This window comes from Taudactylus pleione, unplaced genomic scaffold (assembly GCF_031769625.1).
Source record: "Taudactylus pleione unplaced genomic scaffold, aTauple2 ptg000032l, whole genome shotgun sequence".
NCBI classification, from domain to species: Eukaryota; Metazoa; Chordata; class Amphibia; order Anura; family Myobatrachidae; genus Taudactylus; species Taudactylus pleione.
In genome coordinates, this window is record NW_028284434.1 from 10,455,714 (window position 1) to 10,473,752 (window position 18,039).

At 43.1% G+C, this 18,039-nt stretch overlaps 1 protein-coding gene across 1 annotated transcript in view; it reads left to right on the top strand.

Annotated features, from left to right (window-relative positions):
• Positions 1-18,039, top strand: part of LMTK2 (lemur tail kinase 2) — a 107,690-nt gene that overhangs the window by 682 nt on the left and 88,969 nt on the right. The gene's annotated exons all lie outside the window — the stretch shown is intronic.

The following is an 18,039-nucleotide window of genomic DNA, read 5'->3' on the forward strand; positions in this document are numbered from 1 at the left end:
GTTGCACATTGGATCTATTTCATTTTGTTTACTATTTCCTGTATCGCTGCATACCACAGCAATATGCAATGTATTCATTCTGTCATTTATCAAGGTTAGGCCCTTCCAAATGTGGTTTAAACACCACCTCTCCTGCAGGGTAAATTGACCTTTGCGCAGTAAGGGTAATGCTTATTGTGAAGATAACCGGACATTTTTCTTCGAGAGGCTGTAAAGACCAGTGATCAGCAACAAGGAGAAATTGCTTTATTGTTATTGTGTATGGTGTAGATGCATACGCAGACTTCTCAGCTACCAACTTTAGTATACATAACATTGTTCTGATGTGTTTAGATCAAACAAGCTTTTTGCTGTTTTTTTTTTTCTCCCTAAAATAGAACACACTTTAGTCCCCGTAGCTGGTTATTTGCAAATTAAGGGCCCAAATGAGTGATCTGTGGTTTTATTTGTTGTTGTTTCCCTCTTCTTAAATAGACTAGGAATTATATTTACCTTTTTCTGGCAAAAGGGGTTACCACTGCTTGATAAACAGACTGCGTTTAGACTCAATGTTTTTTACAGTCATAAAAGCAAGAAAGCTAAATAGATACAATTTGACATTGACAATTCCCGCTGTAGAACTAATGCTAGGTACACGCAAAATGTGCATGATATTGGCTCATTGTTTTAGACAAATGTCATGTAGCAGGTCAGGTTTGTCTTGATTCGACTACTATTAGAACGATAATCGCTCCAGGGTGCTGCATGTACACGCTGAGGTTATGGGGTTGAGCTGCTGAAAATCTGCTTATTGGTCCAATTATTATATAGTGTGTACCTAGCTTGGCATTGGGCCTGATTCAGAGTTGTACGCAAACCTGATGGTTTACATACAACTCCGATGGTGACCAATCGGCGCATGTGCAGGATCTATACTGTGCATGTGCCGATCAGTGTCTGCGAGTTCGCTTGCTTCGGCTGTTTGAGGGCAACGTCAGGAAGCGTTACATGGAACGGTGGTATTTCGTCCATGTTTTCCGGGTGAGCTGAAGCCAAACTTTGTGGCCAATACAATTTGACCATAATGTAGCTATGTAGTAAATGATTTGGCGATCCTTACATGTTGTTTATTATTTGTCTGCAATGAAAGCGTGTGAAGAATCATTATCCATGAACAATTGTATTAGGAAGCTGTTATGCTTCTATAAAGTTGATAACTTCTATATGACCAATCTGACAGTATCTGTTTACTAATATAGTGGAATGTGTAAGGCAGGTTATACATGTTGTCAATACACACTTACCACACTGAAAACAATGGAGGCCATTTGCATCGTTATACTTCCTGCTTGTGGTTAAGCAAGTGGGAAGAAATGTGTTATTTTTAGTTGCCTCATTACTTAGTATTGAAAACCAATGTGATTCCAAAGTATAGCAGGAAGCATTTAATTAGAACCTGATTAAATAAATTAGGTTGTTTAACCTCAGCATATCAAGCTTTTCTATGTTGTACATTTGTACTTGCACCATTTAAAGTCATACATTGGCATTTCACTCTCTGGAAATGTCTCTTGATGTATTTAGGTAGCCCCAGCTGTGTTGTGCCAGGTGTCATGCACTCATAAAGAGTCTGACCATTATCTTGTCTATTTATCAAGCGTGACTCCCATCAAGAAAATACATGTTTTAGTTTTAAATATTATAAGGTCTTTATTCTGAATGATTACTCCTAACTTTCAAATGCTAAATTCCCTATGCATATAGGGGGCGATTCAATTGTGTTTTTTTTTTTTTTTTTTTTTTTATAAGGTGCTCTAATTAATGGGTGCCCAATATTGCAAGTCAATTGTTTTTGGTCGCCCATTAATTTATTTGCTTGTTGCACCTAATTTGACCGGCTTTAGCAGCATAAAACGGCAATCCTGGTCAGGGCGCCCAAAAAGCAGTTTGGTTGCCAAAAAACAGGACTTTTAGCACATTTCTGCTAGTCTCCTCAGGAGGGGCGAGCAGAAGTGCCAGCCTCAACAGAGCAGCAATTGAATTGGTCATTCGGGCGCCCGCCACTGACAGCTGCCAGCACTAACAATTGAATTGCCCCAATTATGTCACTTGTATTCTGTTGTGTATTTACTAAAATATTGCATTTAATTTAATGTTGTTCACGACTTACTGTATACTGAGTAGTTTGACCCTTACTCATTGATAACCAAACTTTGTTGGCAAAAAAAGTTGCACACCGGAATCGTTAGATATATTTGCACAACCTATTTACAATTCAAGTTGGAAGTTTTAATTTAATTATTTTTAAAATGTAGCATGTTTTTTTTTTTTTTTTTTTTTTAAATGGCTCTTATGACCCTTTCCTTTTTCATACAACCAACCACATGCTCTTTGGGTCAGATTCAATGAGTTGCAATCAGCTGGCAGAAAGGCTACCTGTGGATTTGCAGGATGTGCGTCACTGACTTTTTCTCGCAGCCTATGGAAGTGCTAGTAAAAATCAGCTACTGTAATTGGCCTATATGAATCTGCAAAGGGGCTAAAGGTGCCCCCACTAGATTATTATCTTCATAATTTGGCCGAATCGTAATGATAGATCGTTCAAATTTGTGTAAATTGCGCAGTCTCTACGAACGATCCTGATGCGCATTCCCACTGGTCGTTAATCTGGCAATCTCTTTAACGATGCAATGGAAATCGTTAAGGACGCACGAAAGGTTGCTAGTAGATCTTTTGTCAAAATGAAAACTTTATGCAAGATATCATTTGTCCAGTACTGCCAGGAGCTGCCGGGGAGTTCAAGGGAAATTGTTAAAAAACATTGCATTGCTTGTTAGTGTGTGGGCACCTTTAAAGCTGCCCATCCAGTAGCAGACCTCAAAACGACTGCACGATTACGACAGTGTAATCGCATGGTCGTTTGTCAGTCTGTGCTGTGCCTACACTGAACGAGCAGTAGTTCATTGTAGGCACATCAGTCATATGCAAACATGCTGAACCTGACGTTATCATCAGGTTATCCAGCATGTTTGCCCGATGATAATGTCTAAACAACCAGCGGGAGCGCGCATCACTGTTCGTTTTAGAAATTTTTTAAGCAATCTGCAAACTATTATCGAATGATAACGATATCGTTATTGTTCAATCGCTCAATTTAATCGCCTAGTGGATGGGCACCTTTAGTGATAGTGGTTAGTTTACCACTCTTACTACCTAATGCCATTTCTAACTCTAGTTTAATCCATTGCAAATATCGGGCCCACTGTCTTCACATGATGTCAAAATAGTTCTATCTCCACAAACTAATACCTCTTTTCCACCAAAAACTCGGGTCCGACTCAGGTCAGACACCGTTTACACAGCACCATCGATCTGGGTTATTGTCAGGTCAGCCCTGTTCACACTGAATCTGGGTCTGCTCTGCTAAACTTGTGAGGTCATAAAAAGTGGGAGGTGACTGCTTCACAACCACCAATCAGCTCATTTTAGGCATGACCCAGGTCAGATAACCTGGGTTGCGCCGTTTACACTGCACCATTACCTGGGTTCGACCCTGGTAGCTACCTGGGTTGGATTGCCGGGTCAGTTGACCCGGGTTATTTTTCAGGGACTCTTTTCCACTGAGCTGCAACCCGGGTAGACACGGCAAACACCCAAGTTTTTGCGCTGGTGTAAAAGGGGTATAAGAATAATGAATTCAGGCCCTCATTCAGAGCCGGACGCTCTGAGCAGAGCGCTCGCTCTGAATGAGGGCCATCCTCCATAAAAATGGAGCGTCCTCCTGGACGCTCGTATAGCTGTGGGTCACCACCCACAGCACATACGAGCGTGCAGGATGATGGTCGCGATGGTCTTGACCATCGCGACCATCGCCAGTGCGACCAGAAGCCTGTGGTCGGGTTTTTCGACCACAAGCCCTGGAGTGATTTTGGCTCTATCAGAGCCAAAATCACTCCCACTGACATCACTAGTGATGTCAGTGGGTCGGCTTCTGACGGTAGGCGTTCCCTTGGGAACGCCCCCGTCTGGGAGGCACGCCCCCGGCACGCCCACCAAAGGGGGCGTGCTGTCAATCAACATCGACAGCACGCCCCCTTTGATCAGACACAACGAGCGAAGGAAAGTCCTTCGCTTGTCGCGTCTCGCGCATGCGCACGACGGAGCTCCCTCCGTCGTGCGCATGCTCAGTGCACACCATCGACCCACTTGCGAGCGGACAGCCGCTCGCGAGTGTGTCTGAATCAGGCCCTCAATTCTAAGGCCTGTGTTCATTTGTCTGCAAAGTGTAGCCACAATGTTTTTTCGTACACATTACTAAAGCGCAAGGTACCCAATTTTACTATGCACCTCTGTGGGGTGCCAAGGTAAATTGAAGATTGATAGGGCCACAAAGTTCTACCATTCCAACCATCCCAGCAACACTTGATGATCCCTGCCCGCAATTGATTACCCCACTCAAAGCAGTTTTTCTGCAGTACCAAAAATGTTTAATTACAATGTGACTTTTATTTAAAATATTGATATAGCTGTGTTCTTAGTTATCCATGGTGTTAAATTCAGAACTTCCTCATTTTGTCTTGCTTTATTCTTTGCAGTTCAGTTCACAAAACCTGTTCTTATTAACCCTTCTCTCTGAGGTCTGCAGATTTTATTTTGCTTCTCAAGTGGCTGTCATTGCCCCCCCCCCCCATAGTAGGGAAATAGAGGCAATTACTTCGACATAGGTTCCACTAACAGCACAGCGATATATAGCTTCTGTCACAGTGATGTGGGAAGCATTGTGTCAGCATGAAACGTTATGTGAACAGTATACGAAACGGTTCATTTTGAATTATGTAGGTAGTATTAGATTGCCTGATTTAAGTAGTTTGCTTCCTGTGCTTAAATTGTTCTTGGCTTGTCAGGTTATGAACAGCATTGGTACATGGACTACAGTTTTCTGCACTTGTATGATTTGTATGGGCGTCTCCATTGTTGTATTTTTTCTAGGTTATGGCCCTTAGTTGCTATAAGATCTATGCCCTCTTTCCACCCATCGGTACCGCTGTCACACCCCCAAACCTCTTCAGACTATTGAACCTCGGTGCTTATTAACTGTTACTCTTCATGTGGGAGCAGAAAGCCTGAAGGGGAAATGAAGGATTGCAGAGTATTTTTCACTGTAGCTAATGCCTGCTACATGTCCTGACATTCTTGTCATTCCTAATCATAATGTTGGGCTGATTGTTTTGCACACAGTACATCAATAAAAAGGCCGTCACACCAAATATTCTTATTTCCCTCTCATTGGGCCTGATACAAAGGTGTACGCAGTGCCGATATTTGGAAATCCTTACCGCGCACGAGCGAGACAAGGTGTGCGATGGTGTACGCAGCTGCATACAACATATCTATTACTTGAGATGGCATCTGCGATCCTTGGGTGTTTGTGGGTAAATATTGCAAGGTGACCTAAAGTCATCGCAAAAAGAGGAGGTTTCATGGGCGTGTTTTTGCATGAAGCTGCATTCTTTTGCAGCAACGCAGCCTCGGTGGCCATATTTTAAGAAAGTTACCAGGAAGACTCTGCACCAGGTAGGGGCTGCTGGAAGAGTCAACCGATGGTGGAGCGATCAGATCCAGCAGCGTAGTTGGGCATTGCTCAGATATGCAATGTGGGCGCTGCAGGGTCTGCTCAGTCCATCCTAACGTATTTAATTTGTGTTCAATTGAATTGAGCCCTTTGCTCTTTCTTGTGACTCTGATGTCATAGGAGACATGGTGCATTAAAACACAATGGAGGAATTTCAAATTAACGGGAAGTGCCGCGATGTTCTGCTGTGCTCATGCCAAGCATTTACGGTAGTGCCAACATTCTACACCTCTATGGGGTGTGAGGGAAAACTTGCGATGCCGGGGAGCGCGAAGTGTCTTTCTGGAGCAGAACATTGCACCGATGTCTATCTGGAAATTTAATTCCACCCCAATATGTGTAACACAGATGTCCTCATACATCTAGCCTCAATATGCCACACAGCGCGACTTGCCTGGCATGAGTGAGCTAATAGATCCCGTGCTACACTGCTAGCGTTGGGCGTCTTTTTTTTTTTTTACTGTGCTGAATATATAATATGCGAACTTGTATATCTGTGTGCAACTGAGTCTGTATATGAAGCACTACGGAACTTGGAATGAAAAAAGCTGTGGGCGCTACATTTGTAGCACTTCGTGTACAGGTTGAGTCTCTGTCGCGCATAGACACAAGTGTCACATATCAAATTAATCAGCACTGTCTGCTGGTGCGGCCTAGTTACATCGCATAGCGCCAAAGACGCATTTTCTGCAAAAAAGACACCCATCGCTAGCAGTCTCATGGGACATGGCGTGCTGAGGGGCTTTTATCGTGACTCTAGCAAAGATGTGTAAGGACACATCTGTAGGTTGGTCCATGATTGCATCAACAGCCATTGATTAACCTACTTTATTCACAGCAAGAACCTGTCTAGTAGGTCATTGCATGGGCTCTTTGTCTCGCTAAACTGTGATAAGTGGTTATGTCCTGCAACCAAAGGGATACTCTGCTCTTTTGAGTTGTCATTATACTGTTCTAGATGAAACTGGCTACTCACTTCACAGGATGAGATTTGCATTACGTCATGGTCTCTCCTCTAAAGGTGCCTACACACCAAATGATGTGCAAACGATGTGATGTTGTGAACAATTTCCCTTGAACGCTCCCCGGCACTCCAGGACACGATATGGTGCTAAAAAGTTTCCAAACTCGCCAACGATCTATCGCACGTCCTGAACGATTTCCAGTGCGTCGTGTACGAGATTGGCAGATCTTGCCTGCTGTAGGGTACGCGCATCGGCATCATTATTGTCGTTCTGATGTGTCGAAATCGGGCAAAATGTCGTCTAGTGTGAAGATACCTTTACAGCCATAATTCTAGGCAGGTAGCATTTTTATACTTGACCCTGACCATGCTATTGGCTAAGTTAGTGAATTTGCTGTGCCTGTATAGAAGCTTTTACTGAATACACAGTCCATACCTCAGTGTTTTGTATTTAATGTTGGATGAACATTTTCTGCCAAATAAATATAATATTTATAAAACATTTTTTTTACATTAGGGCACTTTGTCATCTGTTCAGAGGGGTTCTCCATCTCTTGCCTAAAACACTTGTCTTTAAGAGGATCTACATCACACTTACCGATGTGTACCCTGCGAAGCAACGCCTGACTGGCTGGCATATCGGGCAGCCGGTACGCATTGCATGATCCGGTGCCTGACCATCCGATACGTTGGGCACCGGCTCCATTCAGCTGCCTGGCGTCAGCAGCTGGGTCATTCTGTAGGCAGATTTATCCAGCATTAGACAATGTTTCCCACCTAATCTAATCTTTGAGGGTCATTTACTACTCCTCATCCCTCCCCATATTGACATGGCTCACTCCTTACTATCTTGCAAGCTTTCTTTAAACAGATATCTTCTGTATAGATCTACATTTTTGGTATTGTCTCTTGGGGTTTTACTGTCAATGTTTGTTCTGGGGTTCAGCTGTTTATTCTGGTCACCAGAAAGTAGATTTAAAAAAACATGAGCTTATGCTAATGAGCAATGTTCCTCTCAATGAAACAAAGTTTAATGCAAATTGTTTAACCAGTTATGTTTGTAAACTGTTTGTTTTGGATGGGATGTAGTCAGGAGGCATTTGGCTAAAATGCCGACCGCCAGCTTCCCGAAAGTGAAATCCCGGCATGGGACTAATGATAGGCATGTGTATTGAATAAATGCTGGTCAGATACAAGTTATCATATCTGTCTGCTGGTTGTTTAATCCCCTTTTGTCACCGTATTGCTAAAAACTGTCAGATAATAGATGTTAGATTGTAGTGTTGTCACAAGATACTGGGTGTGTGAGAGGGAAGTGGGCAGAGTGACTCACCTTTTACTGTGCTGCGTGGTGTTTACTTCTACTGAATCATCCTTTTATTTCTGTATGTCTAGCTATTTCCATGGCTCCATCCAGTGAATGGGGAACATAGATATCTAATGCCACCCCCTCTCCCCCTCACCTTCTGTTTATTAATATTCTTTTTTTGTAATGCTAAACATAGTTGGTCAAAGGCATTTTTTGGGATTGCAACTGATGAGGTCTGGGCATTTCCAAGACTTCACAGTAAAGTGGACACAACCTACCGTTTACATACTGCTAACCCATAACAGCTTTCACAAGCTAATTGTTCATCCTTTAAATAAACCTGCCTTGTGTTTTTCTTCCTGAGCTACAACGACATGCAGCACTTAACTTGCTGCTTCTGCTGTGCAGTGGCCACACTCGTTAAGCTCTCAGCATATCTTCCATTTTTGTTACCTGCCGGGTATCCACTAGGTGATTTTAGCAATGATTGCACAATAACGACGTCGTTATCGTGCAATCCCTTGCAAATCGCGCATGCATCGGGCATGTTTTGGTCGGAAACGACCAGCGATGCGCGTGCACGCTGGTCGCTTCCGACATCTATCATCGCCCATACATGCTGGTCAATCCCGTCAGGTTCAGCATGTGCGGGGATGATGGATGTGCCTAGACTGAATGAGTGAACGTTCAGTATAGGCACATCCCTAGACATACAAACGAGAGCACGATTGCAATGTCGTAATCGTGCTCTCGTTTGTATGTCTAGTAGTGGATACACACCTTTAATCGTAACCTTTCTGCCCTGAACATCCCACGATGACACCACCTGTAAAAGTCGCCGTAGTTGACAGTACTTACAAAGGATAGCAAAACTAGCAGCGTATGCGCTTAAGGCAAGTTTACCTCCAGCACAGTTGAAAAAGAACCCAGCGACCTGGTCTGACTATACATCAATCACCTATCTAGTAACTAGCCAACTAATTCAGCGTCAGTTGCCCCGTCCACAAAACACAATCCTCTATTTATATTCCTCTACTAAATAACTAACGCAACATGACCCCAACTATACCTAATGTCCTCCACCAGTCTCTGCCATGTGTGCAGAAAAGTTTCAGTCCTGTTAGCATACTCTCCGGAAGCCTGTCAGCCTTCTCACTAAAGGGCTATGGCAAACTCTCCTCTCCTTGCCTATATAGGGGGGTTTGGGTATGGGATACCGGCAGTCGGGAACCCAGTTGTCAGAATCCAGACACCGACACTTGTTGTTCTGTATGCTAACCCTCCCTCTTTGGTGCCTAACCCTAACTCTAACCTCTCTTTCCCCGACCCCCACCCCCCCCCTATTGCCTGAAACTAAACCTCCCCCTCCACGCACCCTAAACCTAACACTCCCCCTTAAGTGCCTAATCCCAGCGGTCAGGATGCTGGCATTGGTATTGTGAGAGAAGTCAGAAATCTGGCACCGGTAATATGCCATAGGGGGGGGTGGTTGGGTTTGTGTGTGTGTATTGCCTGTGCATAGATTTTAAGTGATTGCTAAGCTCAGTGTATTTATCAGCCTGTAACATCCATAGAAACGACTTGCCTATGTTATCACATTTAGAGATGTGGCATGCCATTGTCATATTTATTTCAAGTGTGTGTAAACGCCCCTCTTAACACGGCTTTTCCTTCAGTTTAGCTCAGTCACTGCTACTGATGACTGGGACTCATCCTAAGCACTGCAGGGGTTCACATGGTATTGGTTCATTTACCTGAAAGTCTCCCTATTTATAGTGCTATCTTATGGACCAGGGAGGGGGTGGAAATAGATGTCGTCACCACGCTGGGTTGTGTTGACCTGATTATGCCTGGCTCCTTTCAGGCAACCATGCTAAAAAAAATTTTAAAAGCCAGAAAATGAGGGAGAGCATTAAAAGTGCTATATCCACTGTGTCCTGGCATCCACGGGCACAAGGGACTCTTGTGACCAATGTGGAGTTATTCTCTCTCTGATCACCAGAGAACAGCCCTGCACTTCAGAAATAGTTATAAAGTCCAGGGATGGGGCTATATCTCTCCTCTCCTGGCTCAATAAATTAAGAGGAATCTTTATCTTTAGGAAGAGAGTCCACGATTTCAAATGATTTAGTAGTTATTATCTGGTGATCACCTATATTTACTATCCATTATCAACTTGCAATGCAGAAATGCTAGCATGCGGCGAATGGGGGAGGGCACTCAAAGTGCACAATCTCGCCATGCTGGATAAGGAAAGTCCCTTCTAACAAATGATGTGGCCCCTTAGTAGTTAGTCTGGTATTCTGCTTGTTTTTAGTTCACTTGAATTTTAATAATGCATTATTTTCTGGAAATTCAAAAGAGATCTTATCTGTGTGGTTACTGCTTAAACAATTACTGATATTGATATTGGAATGTGACAAGCCTAAAACATGGCTAAACCCAATTTACTGTAGTGTGTGTGTGTGTGTGTGTGTGTGTGTGTGTGTGTTTGTTTGCTTTAAAACTTTTGACAGGACATGCTGGGACGTGTAGTCCCACAGCAGCTGGAGGGCCACTTATTGCCTACTTCATTTTTATGTATTTAATCCTGTTAACATACTGCATGTGTTGATCAAAAGCAAAAATAGCTATTTTAGAATATATTTTCAGTGGCTGCTATATTTGCAAAGTTGGCAGGTTCAAATCCAATTTTTTTTTTTTGTTTTACTTATTATTATTATTATTATTGAGTGACTACAGGCATGGTGCTGTGACTTCTGGGAAATTTTTTTTATAAGGGAATACCCCTGGTAGTATACCACGTTATTGTTGCTTTTGTTCTTCATTTGAGTGACCTGAAGCAATACAGTGAATTCACACACAACAGTAAAATGAACCAGCTCTGAGAGGTACTAAATCTGCCTAGCATCAGCTAAAGGGGCTAGACGTTCAGTCTTTCAGGTCGCCTAATGGATAGGCCCCTTTAGACTTCACAAACACTTGCCCTTAACAATCATATAGGATAGGAGAAATCCACACATAATCTTAAAGATTAAACAACTCCAACACATTATAGAGGCAATACACAGAGAAACACCTCATGGTTTAATCTCCTTCATGTTTATTTCAATTCAAAACCTGCATTCCTGCTGAGATGAGGTGAAGGAAGAAATGCTTTAGTCTGACTCTTTTTGATTTGATAAAAAAATCCTAATTTTTGAATTGTTAATATTAGAAAGCATTAAAATATGGTTGATCACGGTTTCTAATGCATAGCAATGTTTCACTGTATTAATATAATCTGTATGATTTTTTTTTTCATTAAAACATTAATGCAAATAGTAAAACCGATATACACCAAAAAAAAAAGTTGGTTACACATTTAAATCTGTTCAACTTTCTATAAGAGTTAGGGCTAAAATAATGGGGACGATTCAATTCAGTGACAATTGAATAACACAGAGAGGGAGCTCCTGGAGCTATTCAGCACACTTCGATGTTTACTTTGGTAGTAGTTAAGTATGAGAACACCTGTGTAAAATACTGTTTAATTGAAACTCTGCGGCTAATTGTATCCCCCCCCCCCCTTTTTGTGTATGATTTAATTAATGTGCTCTTTGTATTTTAGAGCTGTGATGGGGATAAAGAATGAATTGTGGAAACTGCAAGGTTCCATTGTTAGGCATATCTGTGATTAGATGTTTGTTCTGTACACGTTAAAAAAATAAATAAATAAAAAATTGATTACAAGTAATCATTGAACATTGATTTCTTATGCTGGGGATACACTATACAATTATCTGTCCAATCTGGATGGTTGGAATGAAAATCTGGTAATGTATGGGAGCCAATAACAATCGATTTTTATATGGTTTTAAACACTGGAAAACAGACACAAACGATGGTTAAATAAATTTGACCAATTTGAATAAATTTGGCTGAACATCCATTTTTGCCTGTTTTTCAGTGTTTGTGAACAAATGTTCGATTGTCATTTGCTCCCATACATTACCAGATTTTCATTCCACCCAGCCAGATTGGACACATATCTAACAGATAATTGTATGCCCAGCATTAAGGTGCCCATTCACTAGACTATTTAATTGAGCGATTTAAACTATATCGTTCTTTCAATCGTTCATAAATCGTTTGCAAAAATGTCTGAAACGACCAGTGATGCGTTGTTTAGACATCTATCATCGGGCAAACATGCTGGACAACCTGACTATAACATCAGGTTCAGCATGTTTGCAGATGATTGATGTGCCTACACTAAATGACTGCTCGTTCATTGTAGGCACATGACAGACTGACAAACGACTGCACGATTACAATGTCGTAATTGTGCAATCGTTTTCATATCTTCTAGTGGATGGGCACCATTACGGATTACATGTTAACTCAGGGCACGACAAATCCTGGGGGCCAGGTCGCCATGGCTACCAGATTTTGCTGCCTGGCTACTAGATTTTGGAGGGAGGAAGCAGATCCTCATCAGCTCCGGTGTAGATTCGTGCCTATAGTATTGCGGTGTTCATATCATGCACTGGCGTGCACGTGTTGAGTGTCTCCTTCAGTGACTGCTGTGCTTCTGCCTGTCCCGGCCTGTGCTGACGACTCCTCTCCATCCTGGCCTGCTGTGATTCCTGCTGTCTGTCCCAGTCTATGCTGATCCTCCTGTACGTCCCGGCTGGCTACTGTCTCCTAACTCCGGCTGCATAGAGCTCTCTGGTAGTAGGGTCTATGCGTGGCCAGGGATTGCTGAGCGGCTTCATAGAGATAGTGGTGTGACCACGAGGGAGGGGGGTTTTGTTGTACTTTCTGGCATGATTATTTTATGTGAAATGTGGTCCGTTATTACTTGAGGGTGGGGGTTGGGGCTGTGCAGAGCAGGAAGGGGGCCTCCATGTTACTATATACATTCAACTGTGACCATTTTGTGGACTAGTATAGTGTGTATAACAGTTGCATAACACACACAGCTGTGCTCCTTACTCCTGTAACTTTTTTTGGGGGGGCGATGGTCTGGCTCCTACACTTTCATCCTGGCTCCTAGATTTTAGAAAAATTTGTCAAGCCCTGTGTTAACTGATATCATCCACAGATGATATTAATTTCACTTGTGAGTCTGTAAGGAGACCTGGAAAACATTTACTGTTGGTGATCTGAGGATTGGATTTGAGAAATACTACACTAGTACCACTTTCAGACAGAAAAATCCCTAAAACCTGGACTTTTCCCATATCTTTCAACCCAGGAAGGACCCAGGAATTTGCTCCTAACCCCCTTTCACACAGCACATAAATCCCGGGAAATTCCCGGGTCGACCCCTTTCACACAGAACACAGATTATCCCTGCAATATACAGTGTGTCATAATAAATGGACTGCTATATGGCACACAGAGATGAGGTCATGAAAAGTGCAGCCAGTGCACCGCCATCTCAGCCAGTAAGCGCTGCTTACTATGCCCAGAGTAGAAAAACCCGGGTCAGCACCTTTCAGACAGCCGCCAACCCGTGTAAGACCCGGGAAAAACCCAGGTAAATACCTGGGTCGAAGTACCGGGAATTAGGTCCCATGTTGAACCTTTCAGACAGAAAAAAAACCCGTGTCGACCCGGCAAATTATCGGGTTCTTTTCGCTGTCTGAAAGGGGTATAGGTGATGCAATGAGATTATATTTTGGAGGTTCCCCCTCCTGCTTGGAACTATTGCGTAACCATTTTCTCCTTGCTGATGAATTGGAAAAGGAAGTAAATAGATAAACGTGTGACTTTTAAACAGTCAAGGTAATACTGGTCATACATAGCACCTTTTAGAGGTTGATTAAATTCTGTGGGAGCTTGTAGGCGCAAATTTGCACTTTAAAAATTGCGCATATCGATTCATTTTCATGAATCGTGATTTTTGTAATTCAACTGTAAATGGCCATTAGTGATACAGCACGTTAATTCTACCATGCGCAACCTTCGAGAAGTGCATGAAATAATGGGAAAATCGCACTGAACACCCCCCAATAATGGCAAATAAGATGGCAGAATAGTATTCAAAGGCTGTTAGTGGCTATTAGCAAAGTATCGGATGCACTTTTAAAGGTGTGAAATGGTTGATTTGTTTAGATCGATAGAAGGGGGGAGGGGGTGAGAAAACAAATGTGATTTTGCTGTGAATATTGTCAGGAGTTTGGTATTCAATTGCAAAAAAAAAGACCCACAATTTCATATTGCATGGCCAAATTCCCATAACATTGCGCTGAATTGAATCTGTCACTTAAGGCCTGATGCGAAATGGGAAGTAAATTGTGTGTATGGTGCGCCAACATATTGTACAAAATATTGCTACTAGTCCTCCTCATAAGTATGGACTTGCACCAGCCAAATACTCATGTTTGGCAAATTATATATTCTCCTCCCTGGGAGAAGCCTGGGGATGAGAAGCAGGTGGGCGGAGTTGGGGGAGGGTCCGGTCGGGTCACATGATTAAACCCAGTCCCTCGCTGAAATTTCCCTCGAACGGCGGATATTTAGAATAGGGGCGGTGCTAAATGATGTGATTCTCATAGAATTGCGTCTTTGGGCACCGCCCCCAATGCACGGACACTCCGATCCCCGATGATGATCTCCACATTCTGCCAACTGCACCAGGAAGTGGGCAGAATGCGGGAGAAGTGCCTGCCCTTCCGGGGTTGTGGGGGGTGTTACCTGAAAAATCGGGAGCCTCCCGCGACTCCTTGGAGGGTAGGCATGTATGTTTATACTAGGTGCAAAAGAGACACCAGGACACAGGCATACTTTCACCTATTTCCAACTCTGCATAGCACCATTCACAAACTCTTGATCAATGTTTCCATAGGAACACTGTTACAATGTATTCAGACCCCTGCAGTAGCATGTGTAGATGCGATTCGTATGTGTACAATTCTACATAGCTCCTATTTGTGTATTCTCAGTCCAGTTCAAAACCATGCAAGCAGGGCCGATGAGAGCCGCGCTGGGCCCAGGTAACAGGGGGCGTGACCTAATCGCAGGAGGCAAGGCCACGGCCCCTTAGGAAATTTTTTCAGCGCCGTGAAATGGCGCTTGGGAGGGGTGTGCCGTGTGCCCCTCAGCTTTGCGCACAATCAGTGGGGGTGCTATCAGCGTGATTGCACCCCCCCAAAGGCATGGGAGACTGCTCCGGCTGCTTAGCAGCCACAAGCAGTTTCCCAGTGCAGCGGGCTGCTGTGACTTAAGAGGGAGGGGGAGAGGTGCCGGACCCGGGCCCCCACTGGGCCCCTGCAGCAAGCCTGGGTAATTTGTACCCGCACCAACCCCCCCAAGCCCCCCCCCCTTGGCACCCCTGCGTGCAAGGTATGCTCTGCCATTTGGCACACCTTCCACTCTGCGTCACACATTAACCTCCCCACAGTTATGGTAACAACATTTGCTCACAAAGTTTACAGCTAACAGCAATACGCTGAGTAAGTAGCCAAAACGTTTACTAATACACGTAACCATGTATGGAAGCTTTACCACCACAATAGCAGGAACTTGCTGACTACTCAACTATCACTGTTCAGATTACATTTTTTTTCTTGCCCAGTATGCTAACTATATAGTTTCCTTTCTGGTGTAAATGGTGAGATGGCAAACTGAGAAGCCACACTGCAGTGCCACAGTAACACAGCCTCCACCCTCCCCCAGTGTGCAGTGTTCATTGTGCTATAATGAGATGAGTAAATTGGAAGTAGCTTCCATTTGAACTTGATGACCAAAGTATTACTCATAATCCTCCAGGCCAACAGGAAGAGAGAACCCTGTAAAACAACCGCTCCTGTAGTGCAGTAAAACAATTTTCATTGCTATGGCGATGCACAAATACAGCTGTGCAGTGTATTGAATTTTTTAATGTTTATGGCAATTGAAGTACTAGCAATTTGTACATTAATGTATCATTGACCCGTTTTACCCTGGTCTGTTCTTGAATATGAGCGACTAATGCATTTTTTTCACGGACCCTTTTTGCGGAAAAGAGATTTGTCTGTAAAATCTCCATGGGTTTCTTTTGTCAGAGTTTCAACACTGCCTGGCAGCAGTAAAATAGTCAAAGTTCCTTTTTAACAGCCATTACAATGACTGTTACAGTATCCCTGTTTGTCATGTCCACCTGCACTAGAGATTGAGGACTCATTGGGTGGAATTCACATGTTTTCTCCAGCAGCTCTGCCTAATGGGCCCCCGACAGAGCAATGCAATTGTTGCTCCGTTGGGGCATGATAGCCGCCGGCATTTCTGCTCGCCACTTCCTGAGGAATAATAATGCACCCTAACCAGGACTTTAGAATGATTTAGCTACTTTACACAGCTGAACTATCTATTGGGGTGCGATAAATGGGATATAGAGAATGATGAATCAATTTATTCACACCCATTAAAACGAAGTCTTAAAAGCGTATCCATTTTTAGTCACCATGCGCTGGCCAAATGCTGCGGCTTCATGCAGTGTCAGCCAAGGAGTTCTATAACCTGCATACCCTAATCTCACTCTCTTAGTGTATCGTTGTAATAAGTGATGGTTTGAGGCTGTGAATTAAATCTTTCACATATGCCTCATATACTTAACGTATCTCAGTTAGAATAGTATTTTGATGGTGGTTTTTTTTTTTTTTTTTCTTTTATGGGTCTACTTTTTTCTGTAAATTAACCTGTTTCATGCCACAAGAACCTGAACTTGGATCTCCAGCAAGCCTGTTTCATAATAGTTGGCCTACTCCATTTTAATAGGCAAAACAGAAGAATTACATTCAGTTTGAAACTGTGGTTGCTTGTTATAAGCGAGACTAGCAGGAATACGCATCCTAGAAAGCTAGAAATACAAGTTACAAATTATTTATAGGAAAACCAGGGTTACTAAGATTGTTGGCAAGAACATGACAGCAGCAGCTAGTGTTTTTTCCCATGACGTTCTTTTATATGAGCTGTATTTATGTGGTGTATCCTTGGCACGTCAGCTTTGCTATTTTCAGTCATGGGTACTATTATAGTCGCCTATAGCATGTGCTGTTCGTTACTTTGGGCTCTATTTATCAACATTATTTTTACTAAAATAATCTGAAAAAGGGTGTTTTCACACCCTTGTCACATTATTTTAGTATCCCCTATAGTTATTACAGGGCAATTGGAGTAGAATTCGTAAAATTCTACTCCAAGCCCTAAGTATCACTTATTTTTAGTAAAGCAGATCGCATTTCCCATAACTATAATGGGAAATGTGATCTGACCATAGTTACTAAAAATAAATGTGAAAAAATACCGGGGAAAGCCCTGTGATAACGCCACCTGGAGGTGGCATTATCCAGGGTCTCAACCGGTTACCGGCCTCCTGCCCTGCTCTAACGGGGAGAGCAGAGCCAGGAGTCGGTCCCAGTAATCAGCTGTGTGGTCTAAACAGACCGCAAGCGGGGGGCGGGGCTTAGCGCCGGAGGGGGGAAGCAGCGGCGACCGGTCGGCGCATGCGCGGGCACTTAGTCACGGTATTTTTCGCGAAAATACCGTGATAAGGCTCCGAAGGGGATTAGCAGGGACAGAGCTTTATCGCAAGCTCTGTCCCTGCAAGGGATTTGTAGTAAATCCCTGTGATATTGCCTGAATTCGCAATGTGAATTCACTCGGTAATATCACACTACAATCTGCATTACCAATGCGAATTGTAGTAAATAGAGCCCTTTGTCTTGATGTGTAGAACAGCCATGACATCATCTGAGATACACATTTGTTTGGCTATTAGTGTCTGAAACCTCAGTTCGCACACTTCTAAACCACAATCTAGATGATGTTTTTCCAATGTGTGTTTTCCTGTTGTATAACCTTAATCAAGAAAAGGTACATTAATCAGTAGTGTTTGTTTCTGTACATTGACATAGGTTAGCACGCACACGGTTTTAGTAATTAAAGAATAGTTATAATAGGCAGTATTAGGAAAAGCAGAAGCATTTGTAGACATTGTTGCTTTCAGTTGCAAAACATGGGGAGATGAGGCACAATGGAACTAGGAGTGAGAAAAAGCCACGGCTGGTGCATCTACAGATTCCGTCTCATTTGCACACAGTTGTACAGGTGTCGCACATCAAATTGATCAGTGCAAAGTAGTGTTGTCGCTTTCACTTTTATTTGTGCAAAGATGCACAAGACTCA